Source organism: Catharus ustulatus, chromosome 9, assembly GCF_009819885.2.
Source record: "Catharus ustulatus isolate bCatUst1 chromosome 9, bCatUst1.pri.v2, whole genome shotgun sequence".
Taxonomy (NCBI): Eukaryota; Metazoa; Chordata; class Aves; order Passeriformes; family Turdidae; genus Catharus; species Catharus ustulatus.
In genome coordinates, this window is record NC_046229.1 from 20463991 (window position 1) to 20478453 (window position 14463).

Consider the following 14463-nt stretch of genomic DNA (forward strand, 5'->3'; position numbering starts at 1 on the left):
CTGTAATGATACCATGATTAATAGAGCACTGACAACACCTTAAAATTTGCTCATCAGCAGCTGTAATTGCTTTGATCATCATCTTTGGGGTGAGTGACGTGCTTCTGCCGACAGTGAGCTTCAACAGGGCAGCATCCTACTGATTTCAAGGAAGCTTCTGTTGAGGGTCCTGGGTCACAGATAACAGCCCTGACCAGTCTTACTGGGGCCTCCCACCCCAGGAGCAGGATTTAAACTCAACCCTCAGCTGCCAGTGTCTATTTAAGTAGTGCCTCCACCTGCTGTCCATCTTAAGGCACAGCTTGTCCTTGCCCATGGACTCTGGCCCACACACGGGATTCCTGGCTTGGTGGTAGAGCTGTCCTGTCCCTGTGGGTCTGTTTGGAAATCTCTAGACTGTGTCTGTCCCATTGACCAGCAAGCCTGACCTCAGACTTGCCCCATCCCCTTGAACCCACCTGATGGATGGAGATCCTGGTTGAAGCTGCTGCCGTCTCCAGAGCTGCCCTGCTCTCTGTGCTAGGTGCTATGGGATAGGCCCTTCTGCCATCCCCAGTTCCCCTCTTCACCTTGTCTGGGCTCACACCTCTAACTTCAGACTTTGTATCTTCTGCTTAGTCAGTTCATCTACATATAAGCCCACATTTATTCAAAATCATGATCTCAGAAAAATTGTTCTTAAGCTCTTTTCAATTTAGGAACACAAAGAACCATTTAGCATATATAAATTGCAGAAGACAGATGCAGAATGTTGATGACAAAGACAGAAGAATATTTTTTATATTTTAAAACTGTAAGATGTTAATAAGAAGTTCTACATATCCAATTGCTTTAATGCCTATGCTCCTTTGGTAGCTCTGTTGGATTTAGGATATTTTATTTCTCATATTGGTTCCCTAAGTTTCTTCTAGTTTCTCCTTACCCTAATATCTGTTTCTAATTTGATTTTTCAGGATACTTATGAGTCTGCATAGCTAAAAATAATAATGGATCCAAGTATAAATCAGATCACTAGAGGCTGAAATATGCCTTTATCCATCTAATCTCTTTGCTTCAGTATCTGGAGAAGCATAGGCAGAAATACCACTGCATGACCTCACAAATATAGCTAAAGCTAAATTGAAGATAATTTCACCTAAGCAAAGCATTCACAACAGAAATACAATTTGGCTATAAAAAAAGAGGTTATTTGGGGCTGTGATTTGGCTTGTTTTAGAGATATTGAAAGGTGTATTATTTTAGTCAGGGAAGACGTATTATTTATAACTAAAAAATGAGAACAAGTTGTGCGTGCATAAATTTTTATTTCTTTTTAACAAGTGTGCTTATGTTGTGACTTTCTGCCAGAATTCGGGGTTATACTGAACAGGGCTGGAAATATAAACTAACTGGAGCTGAAAGAGTGCATGTGAGAAGATAGACTCCACAAAATGCCAAGGGTCCTTGAGGACAATGAAGCAATGATAGAACTTGTGATTTGTTTTTGTAGCCTCTGCTGGTCTGGTGAGGTTTATTCATCCTAGACTTGCAGCTAAGATCAAAGGAAACCTTTAAAATGTTGGCATAAGGAAGAGGAAAGATTGAGCAATTTGCCAGGGGCTGCCCCATGAGCCTTTCAGAGGGCTGATGGGAATGCAAAGATAAATGAGAATGACATCAAGTGAAGCAAACTGCCTTTGCCCATGGCTGCGATGGAGATAACTGGGTTGAATAAGAACTACTAGTACTTTCAAGGAAAGGTTAAAGTTCAGGAAAGGGTCAGTGTGCAGAATATCAATAAATACCACAGGAACAAGGTTAAGTATAATTTGGGCTCAAGGCATAGTTGAACTAAGTAGTAAAGCATCTTTGTGTCAGGATGATTCCCCCTGCATAGGGTTTTCAGTGATCACACCATTATAATTTTCTTGTATGAGTGTTCACTGTTTGTCTTCTTTTATCATTTTTCAGACTTCTATCCAGAATACACCATTTCTTTCTCAACACAGAGGAAACTTATCACCCGTGAAAAGGTGGTGCAACTTGTCTCTTCAAAGTTTTTCTAGGTTGAATTAAACAGGTATTTGTGAGGAGTGATGTATGTAGAGTTGAGTATTTCTTTATGTCCACTTTGAAAACTCTGATTCTACATACATTTGAAGTTAGAGCTATGGATAAATTTTTGAATTAAATGTTTAACTTCCTAAGAATCCTTGTTTTGATGGCTTAAATACCATTTAAATTTGAGTAGTCATTTCAACCATTGCCCCCCTGCTGCACTGAATTTGGCTCAGCATCCTGAGTGCAGCTCTATGCATTGAGGAAAGAAAAGTGTTGGTTTCCAAAGCTGCTGGAATTTGGCAGTCTGCTTTGTACTGAATTCCAGTGGCTTGTGCAGACAGATGACAATACATGTGGACAGGAACAAACAAACCTCAGCCCTACTACAGTCAGTATTTCTTTTTAGACTGTAAGGCTTCCCGTATTAAGTGTTTGGTATTCTTAATTGATGTCATACCCTTCTGATGTTTGTGGATTATGTTATTTCTCCCCATATCCGCTAGAAACCACCAAACCATCTGCAAGCTGTTGTAGTTGCATATACTGGAATCTCATAAATTCTTGTTATTTTTAATTTGTTATCCCTTGAACCCTAGCTCTGGGATTTTTATTGACTGGCTGGTCCTGGTTTCTGCATGACTGAAACAATGTGATGCAAGACTGGCTGAGGCAAAGGCAGGCACATACAGAGGCTTGTGGATGTGTGCTTGAAATTCCAGTGGGAGATGGCCAGGATTTTGTAAGGCAAGCCCTTTGGCAGCACTACACAGCCATTTTGCAGCCTAGTAGTTACCTACTGCCCCCATAGGAGGTTCAGATCTGGGGAAGAGACTGTAATCCATCTTTCCTCCTCACCATGATGTTGCACCTGGGTCCATGAAATAAGCATCACATGGAATTAGAGGGATTTCCAGCAAATGTTCAGCTCTGCAGAGCTACTGCAAACTGGTGGTGGCTGTGGAAGGTCAGGCCGTCAAGATCACTGGCTGGAGAAATGTGGTGGTTTGATTGTGTACTGCAGCCTACTGCCCACCAAGCTGCCCGCTCACTCTTCTTGTCAATAGGGCAGGGTGAGAGGGCAAAATGAAAATCTTGGAGGTTGAGACAAAAACCAGATCGCTTACCAACTACCATCATGAGAAAAAGAGATTCAGGGAGGGGGAAATTAATTTATTGCCAATTAAATTAGATTTGGATGATCACAAACACAGGAAATGAAAAAACACAGTGAGTGATGTAGAGGAGATAGGGGGTTGTGGTCACTTCACAACCCCTCCTATCTGCTGCTTCCTCCTCCTTACTCTTCTCCCTGCTCCTGTATGGGCTCTCTGTAGGCTGGGGTTTCCTTCAGGGCATCCCCACCTGCTCCAGTGTGGGCTCCTCCCTGGGTTCTGTGCCCTTCAGATGCCTGGAGGACCTTCTGATCTTTCCCTCTTTCTCTGACCTTGGCGGTTGCAGGGCTTTTTCTTATGCTTTTTGGTTGCTGCCTGGCAGAGTATTTTTTTTGCCCTTTCTTATTTTTTTTTCCCCTAGAGGCACCACCAGCTTTCTCTGAGGGCTCAGCAGTGCCCTGTTGTGGGGCTGTTGTAGAGCCAGATGGAATCAGCCCCAGGCTCCACTCACAGTGGCCATCCCCAGTGCCCACCACTGATCCAAGGTGTCTGACAGGGCACCCTGGAGCACAGGGACCTGCCCAGCCCAGCTGGCTGCCCCTGGGTCAGTGCCCTGTGGGAGCCCTGCTGCTTCATGCAGGTTCTGGCTGGGAAGTGTTGGCAGCTCTTTGGGGTTTAGTGAACTAGTCCCTGTTGCCCTGTGAAGCTCCAGGATGTGAGCAATAAAATAAAGTCTTCAATAATCAAAAGCTGGGCTCTTCATGAAGAAAGGCTTGTGATGCTGGGGGTCTAGTGTGGTCTTGGTTTTTTGTTTGTTTTCCCCAGGTGCCTTGAGTAAGAGTGTTGGTCATGGCCCTTGTTATTCTGGGAGACTCTGATCACCTGATCATCATTAGTCTTAATTGCTTGCTGCTGATGTCAATAACAGAAATAAAGGGGGTGAGTATATAAGCGGCTGCAGACCAGTAATGTGGTAGGGGCTTGGTGAGGATGGGTTTGACTTATGAGGTGGATTGAGGGCTGGAGAGCTGAGGGCTCTGTAAGAAGATGTTGGGATAGCCTTGTCAAAACTACTGAGGACACTTGCCATGAGTACTGCAGCTGATTTTAGTGACTTTTGGAGTTGTGGCTATGGTAGGTGTTTTTTTAGTGCTTTATGGAGTTGTCTCATATAAATAGGAAAGTTTCATGGAAGCATTTTGGAGTATTATTTCTTGAGTATTTTTAGGAAACTATAATTTGCTTTGTTAAAAGATTGTATTTTTATGTTTGGTATGTGAGCTGTTTTCTACAGCCTTTTCTTTATGAAAAGCTTGTAAGTGCATTTGTTAGATTTTTCCCTACAAGTTTTTGTGTTCCATTTATGTTATAATAAAATATTACTGAGTTGAAAACATAATAGGGGTATAGTCTCCTGAGTTTTCAGTGGACATTTTGCACAAAATTAATGAAATTAAGTAAAACCAACTTATTTGTTTAGTAGTATTTTAATAAATGTTAATTTGAGCATTTTTCTTCAGCATTTCTATAGAATATTAGAACTAGTTTATAAAGTATCAAGGATAATGCTCTGGAACGATTGATAAGTATTAATGAGTTTGCATGGCTTTTTCTTGTGTTTGATAACTTCAACTGGTTTTGGTAGTTCTGGATATGGTGGAACTTCAATGAAACATTGGCACCTTTCTATAAGCAAAGATATGTATGTGTGCCTATATGAATACACTAGAATTATTAGTATTTGTTCTTTAGCTTAATTGTCTTAATTATTACAATGCTTGTGATTGTTTTGGGGCAACAAGCCCAAATATTTGAGTCAAATTAACAGTAGTTAAAATGATGGAAGTTGGAAATAAACAGTAGGGGAGTTTGCACTTAAGTACTCAGTACAGTAATATCCCAGTGCTTGGAAAAAAGTGCAGAAAAAGGTTTCCACTATACAACTTCCTTTCAGCTTGGCCTGCTGCAGGAATGTGGGACAGCTGTGGCAGAGAGCACAGTGTGTAGCTGGAGGCACTGGAGGGCTCTGGGCTTTGCCAGGGGCTGGTGGGAGGCAGGAACTCGCTGGGGCCAGCTGCTTCCAGTGCTGAAGGGTGCAGCATGCTGCTCTTGGAGAAGCAGAGCCCCTCTGCCTGGAGCACGGCTCCAAAAAGCCAAGTGGTCTTTTTGTTCCTGAGCTCCTTCTTGCTGGTATTTTCCACTGAGCCCTGGCTCAGAGGAAGGCTCTCTGCAGTGAGCTGTTGAGCAGTCAGGTTGTTGGCTCTGTGGATCTGCTGGGTCCTGCTGTGTTGCTTCACTGCCTTCTTGGCAGGTCCAAGCTCCCTTACTGAGCTGTCTGGACTTTAGTCTTTGGGGGCATCATCAGTCTCATTTTCCCCCTCCTTCTCTCAGCTTCTCCTCCAGATCCCTGCACAGTTTTTGAAGCAGTGAAAGGCAAAACATTGCATCATTCAATCCAGTGTCCACAAGAGAAATGAAAGTAGCAGATGGTTGTTATTCTTTCCAATTCCTAGCACAGATTAAGGAAAAAATCTTTTGTTTGAACTACTGTCCCTTTGGACTTTCTCCAGTATTGAGACTAAAGATTTTGGTTCTTAATACCTCTTCTCTTACAGCTTGTATTTGGAAGAAGATTTACCCCTGGTGTCTTTATATGGTGTGCATTCATATGCTTGTGTGTGGCTGTTCAGGAGAGCTTGGCACTGGGAAGGGCAGCAGGACTGCGGGGAGCTTGCTAAATGTGAGGGGAAGTGTAGGGAGGGCTCAGTTTGTATTAATGAGATTGGCAACAGTGTAGGTATCTATTCTGAATAATTAATGAATTTTTTTTGTATATTAAGGAAATCAGAGGGTTGGTTATTTAGAAGTAAAGTATACAAAAAGATACAGAACAAAATATTTTGCCAGACTAGTTCCTCTGGAGTACAGAAAAAGCACAGTGGTCTAGTCTAGAGCAAGTGGCAGGGCAGCTCTGCTTTACAGTGTTATCACCATTATATAACACTCTTTTATTAAGATTCTATTTTATGTCTCGGGGATATATGGTAAAATACAACTCTACGAGAAATGGTTTGAACAGAAGGGGCTAAGTGAGTGCCTCTTGCTCCTACCACATAAATACCTCTCTGTTTTTGTGGATTTTCATGTGAATGCAAATCATTGTTATAACATGTTGTCCCAAAATAATCTCTTTTGTCTATGAATTAACCTTTTAGAATGCTATGAAATGCACTTACTAAGGTGCTGTGATGTGCTTCATGCTGTGGAAGGATGCAGTGCTCTGAAATGTTCCTCTCCATCCCCAATGTGAAGTGGAAATCTGTTCTCAGGATGCACAAACCAATGTTTCCTAGGTTTTAAACTGCCTCTGGCTCTCATGTTCACCTGAGAACTGGAGTAGTAGTTGAAGTCTTTGTCCCTATCCTTATTGACCTGTCTATTGTGGCTGCCATTGGGAGGGGGTTCTATCTATGCCCTCTAATGTTGACCAGCAGCTTCATCCTTGTCAGAAGTCTGCCTGTCTTGTTTTGATCTTGGCTCTTTTAGAAGTGTCATTCCACTCTTTGATCTGGAGGACCTTTCCTGTGACTCCTTTCAACCACTCCATTAGCAGTAGCTTGATATGAGCTCCTGTTGTGTTACTTTTCTGAAAGGTTGCTTTTTTTTTCAACCCCACAGGATAAAGAAGATTGTGTCAGCCTGACTCCAGCTGAACGTGGGAGTGCTGCAGTGCCGTGGTGATGGCTGTGGTTATAAACAATTGCAAATGGATTTCTCCTGCCTGGGTCACTGTGGCTATGGAGCAGCAGCCAGCCTAGAGGTACCTGCACTCTGAGTCACTTGTAGTGGGATGTGGTGGTAGCAGATGTGGGTCTAAATCCTCACAGCTGATAGTTCATGGTAATTTTATAAGCAGGAATTTAGTATATTCCAAGAGGTGCTTGAGAGGCAGTGTTGTGGCAGATAGTCTGCAGAAGAACTGTGTTCACACATAACTCAAATGGAATTACATGGAGATTTATGTCAACCCTTTTCCCCCCCCTTCGACCTCACTGAACTCTTTGAATCATAGTTAAGTCAGCTGTGACACTAGAAAGTGCCCCTTTGTTTTTCTGTATTCCTGCAATTGGGCACAGTGTGCAGACTGTGTGCTGCATGATTTGAAGAAGAGATGTATTCTGGCTTTTGATGCAGCTTCAAGATAACCTGTTGCTGTTGGGGTAGTCCCGGGGGGATTATGTTGGTGCTTGCATAATTTGCAGAGGAGGAAAAGCATGCAGATTTGTTCTACCTTCCTCTTAGAGGATATTATGCTTGCTTGGGTTGTTTGCATAAGAAGTAAGCATTTTGCATATAGACGTTCTTGGTGAAGTGCTTTAAAAAAAACTCTGTGGAATGTCAGTGTAGAGACTGGTTTCTGTGAAGAAACAAAGTCCCCCATATAGGGAGTTCTTGTTTTCTAAACCAAGACACCAAAAGTAAGTTCAGGGAAAAACCAATAAGAGCAGCTTAATGATTTGTTCATAGCTGAGTCAGTGTGTAGCTGCTCTCAGCAGTGGTTTGGGTCTTTCCAAGGCCATACTGGTACTCTAAACCTGAGGATTTTTGTTGCTTTGACTATGTGACTATTGACTTCTTAGTTTTTCATTCTCAACAGCAGGGATTTGTTTGTCATTGAAAGAATTTTGTGGGGGAAGAAAAAAACCCCAAACATGAAAAACCCCAAGCACAAGCAACTTATTTTTAACATCCATTACATGCTCTTCAAAAGGTTCCTGGCATTTCCCATAACCTGCAAACACCTTTGAGTAGGTTGTTTCTGTGACCCCACCTCAAGGATAAAACTTTTATTGTGCTGTGAAATCATAACTTTTACTTAAATGGATGGAAATATCTGAATAATACAGCATTCTAGTCTATGTAATCCTAAATCATTTGACAATTTGGCAACTCTCTTATTGAAAGTTTTAGGGTGTTTTCCCAAATACTAAACAGGCAAAAAGAAATGGGGAACAAATGGAAAGCTGAAGAGTGTGGTTGTGTTAGTTACTGCTGTCAAGAGGTGTCTCACTGTTTGGTTCACTAATAGCCTTTCTCTATATGTGGAAGTGTATGTAATTTATTCAGTACATATTTATTATAGCTGCCTATTGAGAACAGCACTTGAAATACCATATCTCATTTTACTGTGAATGAGGGGAAGAAAGCCTTTCAACATGAGGGTTTTTTATTTATTAGAGAATAGAGCTGTACAAATTATTTTATGAATTCTGATTAGGAAAGCATTTTTAGTTAATGTACTGTTTGCCAGCCAGTCCCAGCTTCTGAAAACCCTCTTGTAACACAGTGGTCACTAATGAATAGGTTTTTTAAGAGGTAATTTTTGATAGTTGTGTGAAAGAACTCAGAGTGCCTGGCTCAGTTTGTTTTTGTTATGATTGGTCAAATAACTAGGGTAGGATCAGACTTCTACATGCAGTGCTAGTTTTCAGTGCCTTGGTATTATTTGAAGCTTCTGCTCTTTAGTGTTGTCCTGTCCTCTTCCACCCCAAACTCCAATATCACCTAGGTTGCTCTGACAGGTGAATATCCATAATTTTGATGAAATATATTAAAGAGATTGTTTAGGAACTCCTGAAATTAATTTTGCAATGCCATCATTAGAAACTGTGGCTGGATATATGTGGCATAATTTCCTATGCCTTCATGGAACATGAGGAATAGAAATGGTATTCCTAGAAACATTGTTTTATGTCATACCTCAAACTTTCTTCACAGTGTGCCAGAGTTGTTTGGGCACACCTGAAAGCTCTTACAAATTCAGAGTGTTCCAATTTTCACAAGCTACATGATCCAGCTTGTGTCCTTCATGATTTACTGTAGCAAATAAAAGTTAAAAATACACTTCTATTTAAGAGTTTTGGCTATTAGCTTTCTGCTAGTTTTCATTGTAAGCTATAGTTTTTTGACTTTTGAGAAGGGCAGTTTTGAGGTTGAGTGTGTGAGGTGGTAGAGATGGCTATTCCTGTGGCAGTTTGATACGTTGGCAAGTAAATCATGTGGAGCCTATGAACTGTGAATTAAATCTTGATTCTCTGATTTCTTTAATATCTCAGATGCATTTTTGATCCATTTAAATGTGGGAATCTATTACCTTTGTAAATACAATTTTTTAATGTGTCACCATATCTGTAACAAAAAACACTGTTCTTAAAATGGATTTTTTTTTCAGTAAATTATATCACTTGTTACTTGTCTGGTGTTAGCTACTCAGCAGGCTTTGACAATCACGGTTCTCATCCTTCAGCTGTGGAAGTGTGTGTGTATTGCTCATACAGCTGTTTCCAGCTGCCCTGGGGAAGGCTGCAAGGCCACTTTGCAGGGACTGTGTCCTTGGCTCAGGATATGTGCAGTTGTGGGGGTAACTGTCATTGCTCCAGGGTCATCTTATAAAGCAGAACTCAGAGAAAAAGAGAAGGTCTAAAGGATTGAAGGTCAAGGTTCCAAAGGGCTTAGATAGGACATCTGCAGTGGGGTGACCTTGCTTGCAGGGATGGAGGTTGCAGAAAACTTGGCTGGCTTTAGTGTCTGTGTTGTCCAGGCCCCAGTGGGCAGCTTCTTTCCTACAGCAGCTGGATGTGTGAAGCAGCTTGAGGATGCCTGACTCCTACAGCATTTGGCTTTTAAAAGCAAATCATTACATGTTCTGGGTACCACAGGCAGGAACACTGACAGAAGTGCTCTGTAATGGTTTGAATACAGCAATCACTTGTTCAAGTACTTTATATTTAGGTCTTAATGAGAAAATGACTGCATATTAAATCACATAACTCCACTAAGTGAGAAAATGATAATTTGGGGATGATCTTTGGAATGGATGTCTATTTTCTCAATTGCAAAGAGGCTACCTGAAGTTAAGTGTGCTTTGTCTGAGTCATTCTTTAACTGTGGAATTTTAACTAGTTGAGTTACTGTTTTGTTGATTATGGCAGCTGGCAGATATTTCATTAACAGCTGCAGGTTATGGAGACCCATATATTTCTCACTCAATAAGAATTTAACTTATTTTTACTTGCCTCATGGGGTTGTTAAAACCTTTTCATGAGGAGGGACTGAGTTTAGCTTTTCTTTTTCTTTTGTAGCATGACAATAATGCATTTGAGAACTGTTTTTTTCCTAAGACTAGACCAAAAATCCTATGTAGAGATTCTTAGTCGTTCTCCATTCTAGGGGTTTGTAAATAAGTTTTGTAGAATTGTGTGCCTAATTCCCAATAAATTTCATGGAACTTTGTGTCTAGGTTGCATTTAGATCTTGGCATGAGTACACAGATTTTTCTCTGGCCAAAGTTCAGTAAAGTTATATAGATTTCTACCAAGTTAGGATTAAATTTAAGCAGCCTAATATTTTCAATAGGTTTAGAATTTTTTTAAAAGAAAAACTTTAAAACCAGGGTATGAGTTCTTATCCCTCAGCAGTGAATGTTTTTCTGTCTGGAACTTGCTCCTACATATGCCCATCAGAGCCTTCAGAATTGTTCCTACTTAAGCTACCACCTTTCTGAATTTGTGACAAATGTAATGCTTCTAAAAGAGAAAAAGGAGCAAGATTCACTTTTTTGCTGCATCCTGAGTGGTTTTCTGGGTTGGTGACACCCATTTGTTCCTGAGGGTGTGGGTGTTGAACCCCCAGCCATGCAACTCAGAGTAGTGCTTATTCCGAGCATGGTGTGGCTGCAAGTTGTGTGGTTGGTCCCATATTGCTTTTAAGACCATAAGGTGTAAGCTTAAAAGATGCCAGGAAACATCCCTTTGGCAGCTGCTAGTATGAAAATAAAATCTAGTTCATGCATTTTTATTTAAGTTAAGGCTGCAGTTTTTTCTGTCTTGGTAGATTTTTGGATGGCAGAGCTAGGTTCTAGAGTTTCTGTAACCATCCAGTTTGGCTGTTTCCAGCACAGACACAGTCATGCTGCTGGGATTTTCACAGAAGCAGAATTCCTCAGTTGCCACTGACCTTGGTACGGTGTGCCATGGTTGAAAGCCACATGCAGGTTTTCTATAAATGCACCCTGAGGTCTGGGCATAGCAGAATGCCCGCCAGGTATTTGAGAGCAGGAATTTACTACATATAGCAAAAGCAGGGGAATTGAAACCATGCATCTGAACAGTCTGAAACCACAGACCACTGCTGGTTTGGAAGCCTCTGGTGTTTCCTTGCAAAGTCAACTATGCATGTTTCTTACCCAAACAGTTGTCTTTCCCTGGCCTCTAACCATTCTTATTTGTTAGAATTGTGCCCTTTAAATGCTTGGGTTTTAAAATAATTGCTTGTGATTACCTTCTTCGTTCTTTCCCATATATTAAAAATGCAAATTGATGTTTTGAAGTTGGCAACCTAGAAAAGGGGCTGAAAGGAAGGAAGAGTTAACTTTTTAGAGTTACTTCTTGAATGGGCTTTGGTGTCTGATCAAACGTGGTTTTGTGTAACTGTAGGCTTCTTAATATGAGCCAGTATCCCAGAACCAGGTCTTATAGCTTGATACCCTTGGTGTTTTAATATGGCAGAAACACCTATTTAAGGGTTATAGTAACATTTTTCTACCACACTTCATATAGCAATAGATCTGTGTTCTTGAAGAAATTGATGGTGTTATCTCTGGAATCAAAGTATTTATTTTCTTGATTTAGGGTCTCTTTTTATTGTGAAGTCTGGTCTCTACTTTTCCTTGTCAATTATCTCTTTAAGCTGTTAATTACACTGACCTTTTGCTGGACAGATGGCTAAATAGATTGCAGCAGTTGTAAACCCTCCTGTACTGCCATGCAGTGTTTTCATTATGTTCATAAAGCCATCAGGTTACAGGGTGCTTTTTTTTCAACCTAGTCCACATTCAGCCATTTCAGCTGAACATTGTCACCATTCATATTGAAAAATTTCTGATCTGGTCAGAAATGCCTGCCTGTGGCAGTTACTCCTTGTAGCATCCCTACAAGTGCTTTTGCCAATGAGTGATTGCTTCCATGTGATGGGAGAATGGCTGTCCTTGTAATTAAGCATAGTGACTGCCAGCCCTTGTGTACAAGCTCAAGATCATGAATAAGTGCCTCATGTTTCTATTTTATGTCCTTCTAATTTATTATTGCCATTGAGAGTTCATGATTTCAAAGGATTGTCCACCTCACACCTGCTGTACCAGTTTATTACTATGCACAAGCTTACTGATTACTTTCCTTCCTCACAATTTTATTTCATTGAGGGTATGAGTTTAAAGTATTTCAGAGTTTGAGTGTTTCACCAAGGGTTTACTTATTTGCTGCAAATCCTGTTAAGAGGCATGTCTGATAGCCTACATCTTACAAAAGTATTTAGAAATCTAGGCCTCCAACTATTTACTGTGAGGGTGCAGAATACAGGTAACAGCTCAAGCCTTTCCTTTTTGCCATGAAATTATTTGTTTGTAGTGGATTTCTTAAAATCAGTTGGGAGGCCAAGTTTCATTGCTGTAAAAGACACTCTAAGTTTAGTTGTGGAATCTGAATAAAATGAAAACCTCAGTATATTTGAAAGAAGAAATTTTCTGGAATTGCTTGTTTCAGAATAATAAAGATGTATGACCAGGTTATATGTACCAGATGCTAAGTTCAATTTGCTCTCTGTTGTAGCAGACTAGGGCTTTGATTTCAGGTGTTTAACCTTGAGCATCATTGCTATCCAAAGAAGAGAAGCTTTCTGGAATTGTTGCAGAATGCCAACAGGACTCAGACCCAGGAGGTGCAGCATTCTGCAGGCTGTGCTCATGTGACTGCTAAAAGTTCTTTGGGGGTGTCTTGGGGCTAGAAACTGGAAGAGGAAGTTGTCCTCAGCTGTAGAGTACAGCAGGAATGTGAAGCATTCAGCAGCACTGAGGGAAGGCAGCTTTTGTCCCCACCTGGGACACTTCTGCTCCAGGACTGTGCTGGTAGTGGCCACCAACTCCTTTGTGCCAGCCAGAGCCCCCTGTAGAGTGATGGCCTTGGCCAAGTTCACAATATGATGTATCAGAGGGCTTGGAGGCTCTATAATTGTATAGAGCCTCTATATTGAAACATACCTGAATTTTACTATATGGTTTATGTTAAAATTAACTGGATGCAATTGCTAAATCAAGTTATATCAACCTTGCCCAACACTGTCTGAAGATGATGGGACTTCACCAGTGATACGTTAAGGGATGGGGTTTGTAAGCTCAGTTTAGAATGATAAACAAAAAGAAAAAAATAAAAATCTTTTACAATATATTGGTACTTCTTTCCTCCTGAAAATGTTATCCTTATTGGCTATCAAATTAAACTGTAGTTGAAGAGAAGCCATTAGGTCTGTATTCCCATCTTCAAATGTAGTCTCTTTTAATAAAGAGGAAAGCAACAGCACATATGCTAAGAATATTTTTAAGAATTATTTGCATTGAACATATGCCATTCTTTGGGCATTGAAGAGAAAAAATCACACAAAGTCACAATAGCTCTGATTGTTGTCTTTAGAGCAAAAAAAAAAAAAAAAGAAGAAAAGGTGGGGGAAATGAAGCTCCTGTGGAGATAATTGAAGCTGAAACATTTCTTGTACTCTTGAGATGAGCTGCAGAAAGCAAATTATATGAAAAAAACAAAGGGGGAAATGTCATGTGTCAGCTCTCCTCATTTTCTTCTTGGCTGTGTGCCCAGTCTCTAAACTCATAATAATCTTTGCCATGGCAACGGTATCAGTGAGGTGTTTTCCAGTCCAGAGTGTACTTCTTGCTGCAGGTTTAGGGAGTAGAGATTTGCAAACTGTTTGTCTGTAGTCTTATACTTCACTAAACATGAGCTTTTGGAAGAAGTGGGTATTCTATGTGACTAGAAAGGTTAAAAAAGAAAAAAAACTGGTTTCAAAAAAGCAAATAGAATGAACTCTGCACTGAAATTGCTTTGCACTTTTTTCCTCTGGCAAAAGCCTACAACCATGCTGTGTTTGGAAGGGCATGGATACAAAACCAAGTTGTGGGTTCTTGGATATTCTCTACTGCAAAGAACCACAGCAAAGCATTGTTTAGAGCAACAGACTGAGGCTCAGAAGGGTGACAGAAATGCAGTAAGAGACCAACTGGTACTAAAGAACTGAAAACTATTTAGACACATGGATTTCCTATGGATAGGGCATTGTATAATCATAACCTGGATTCTTGCATTGACTTCCTCTATAAAACCTGGGAAGACAAACTGAATAGGGAAGAGTACAGCTCCTACCTGCAAATTTAATTTGTGCTGAAGCAATAATAATAAAGAAATATTTT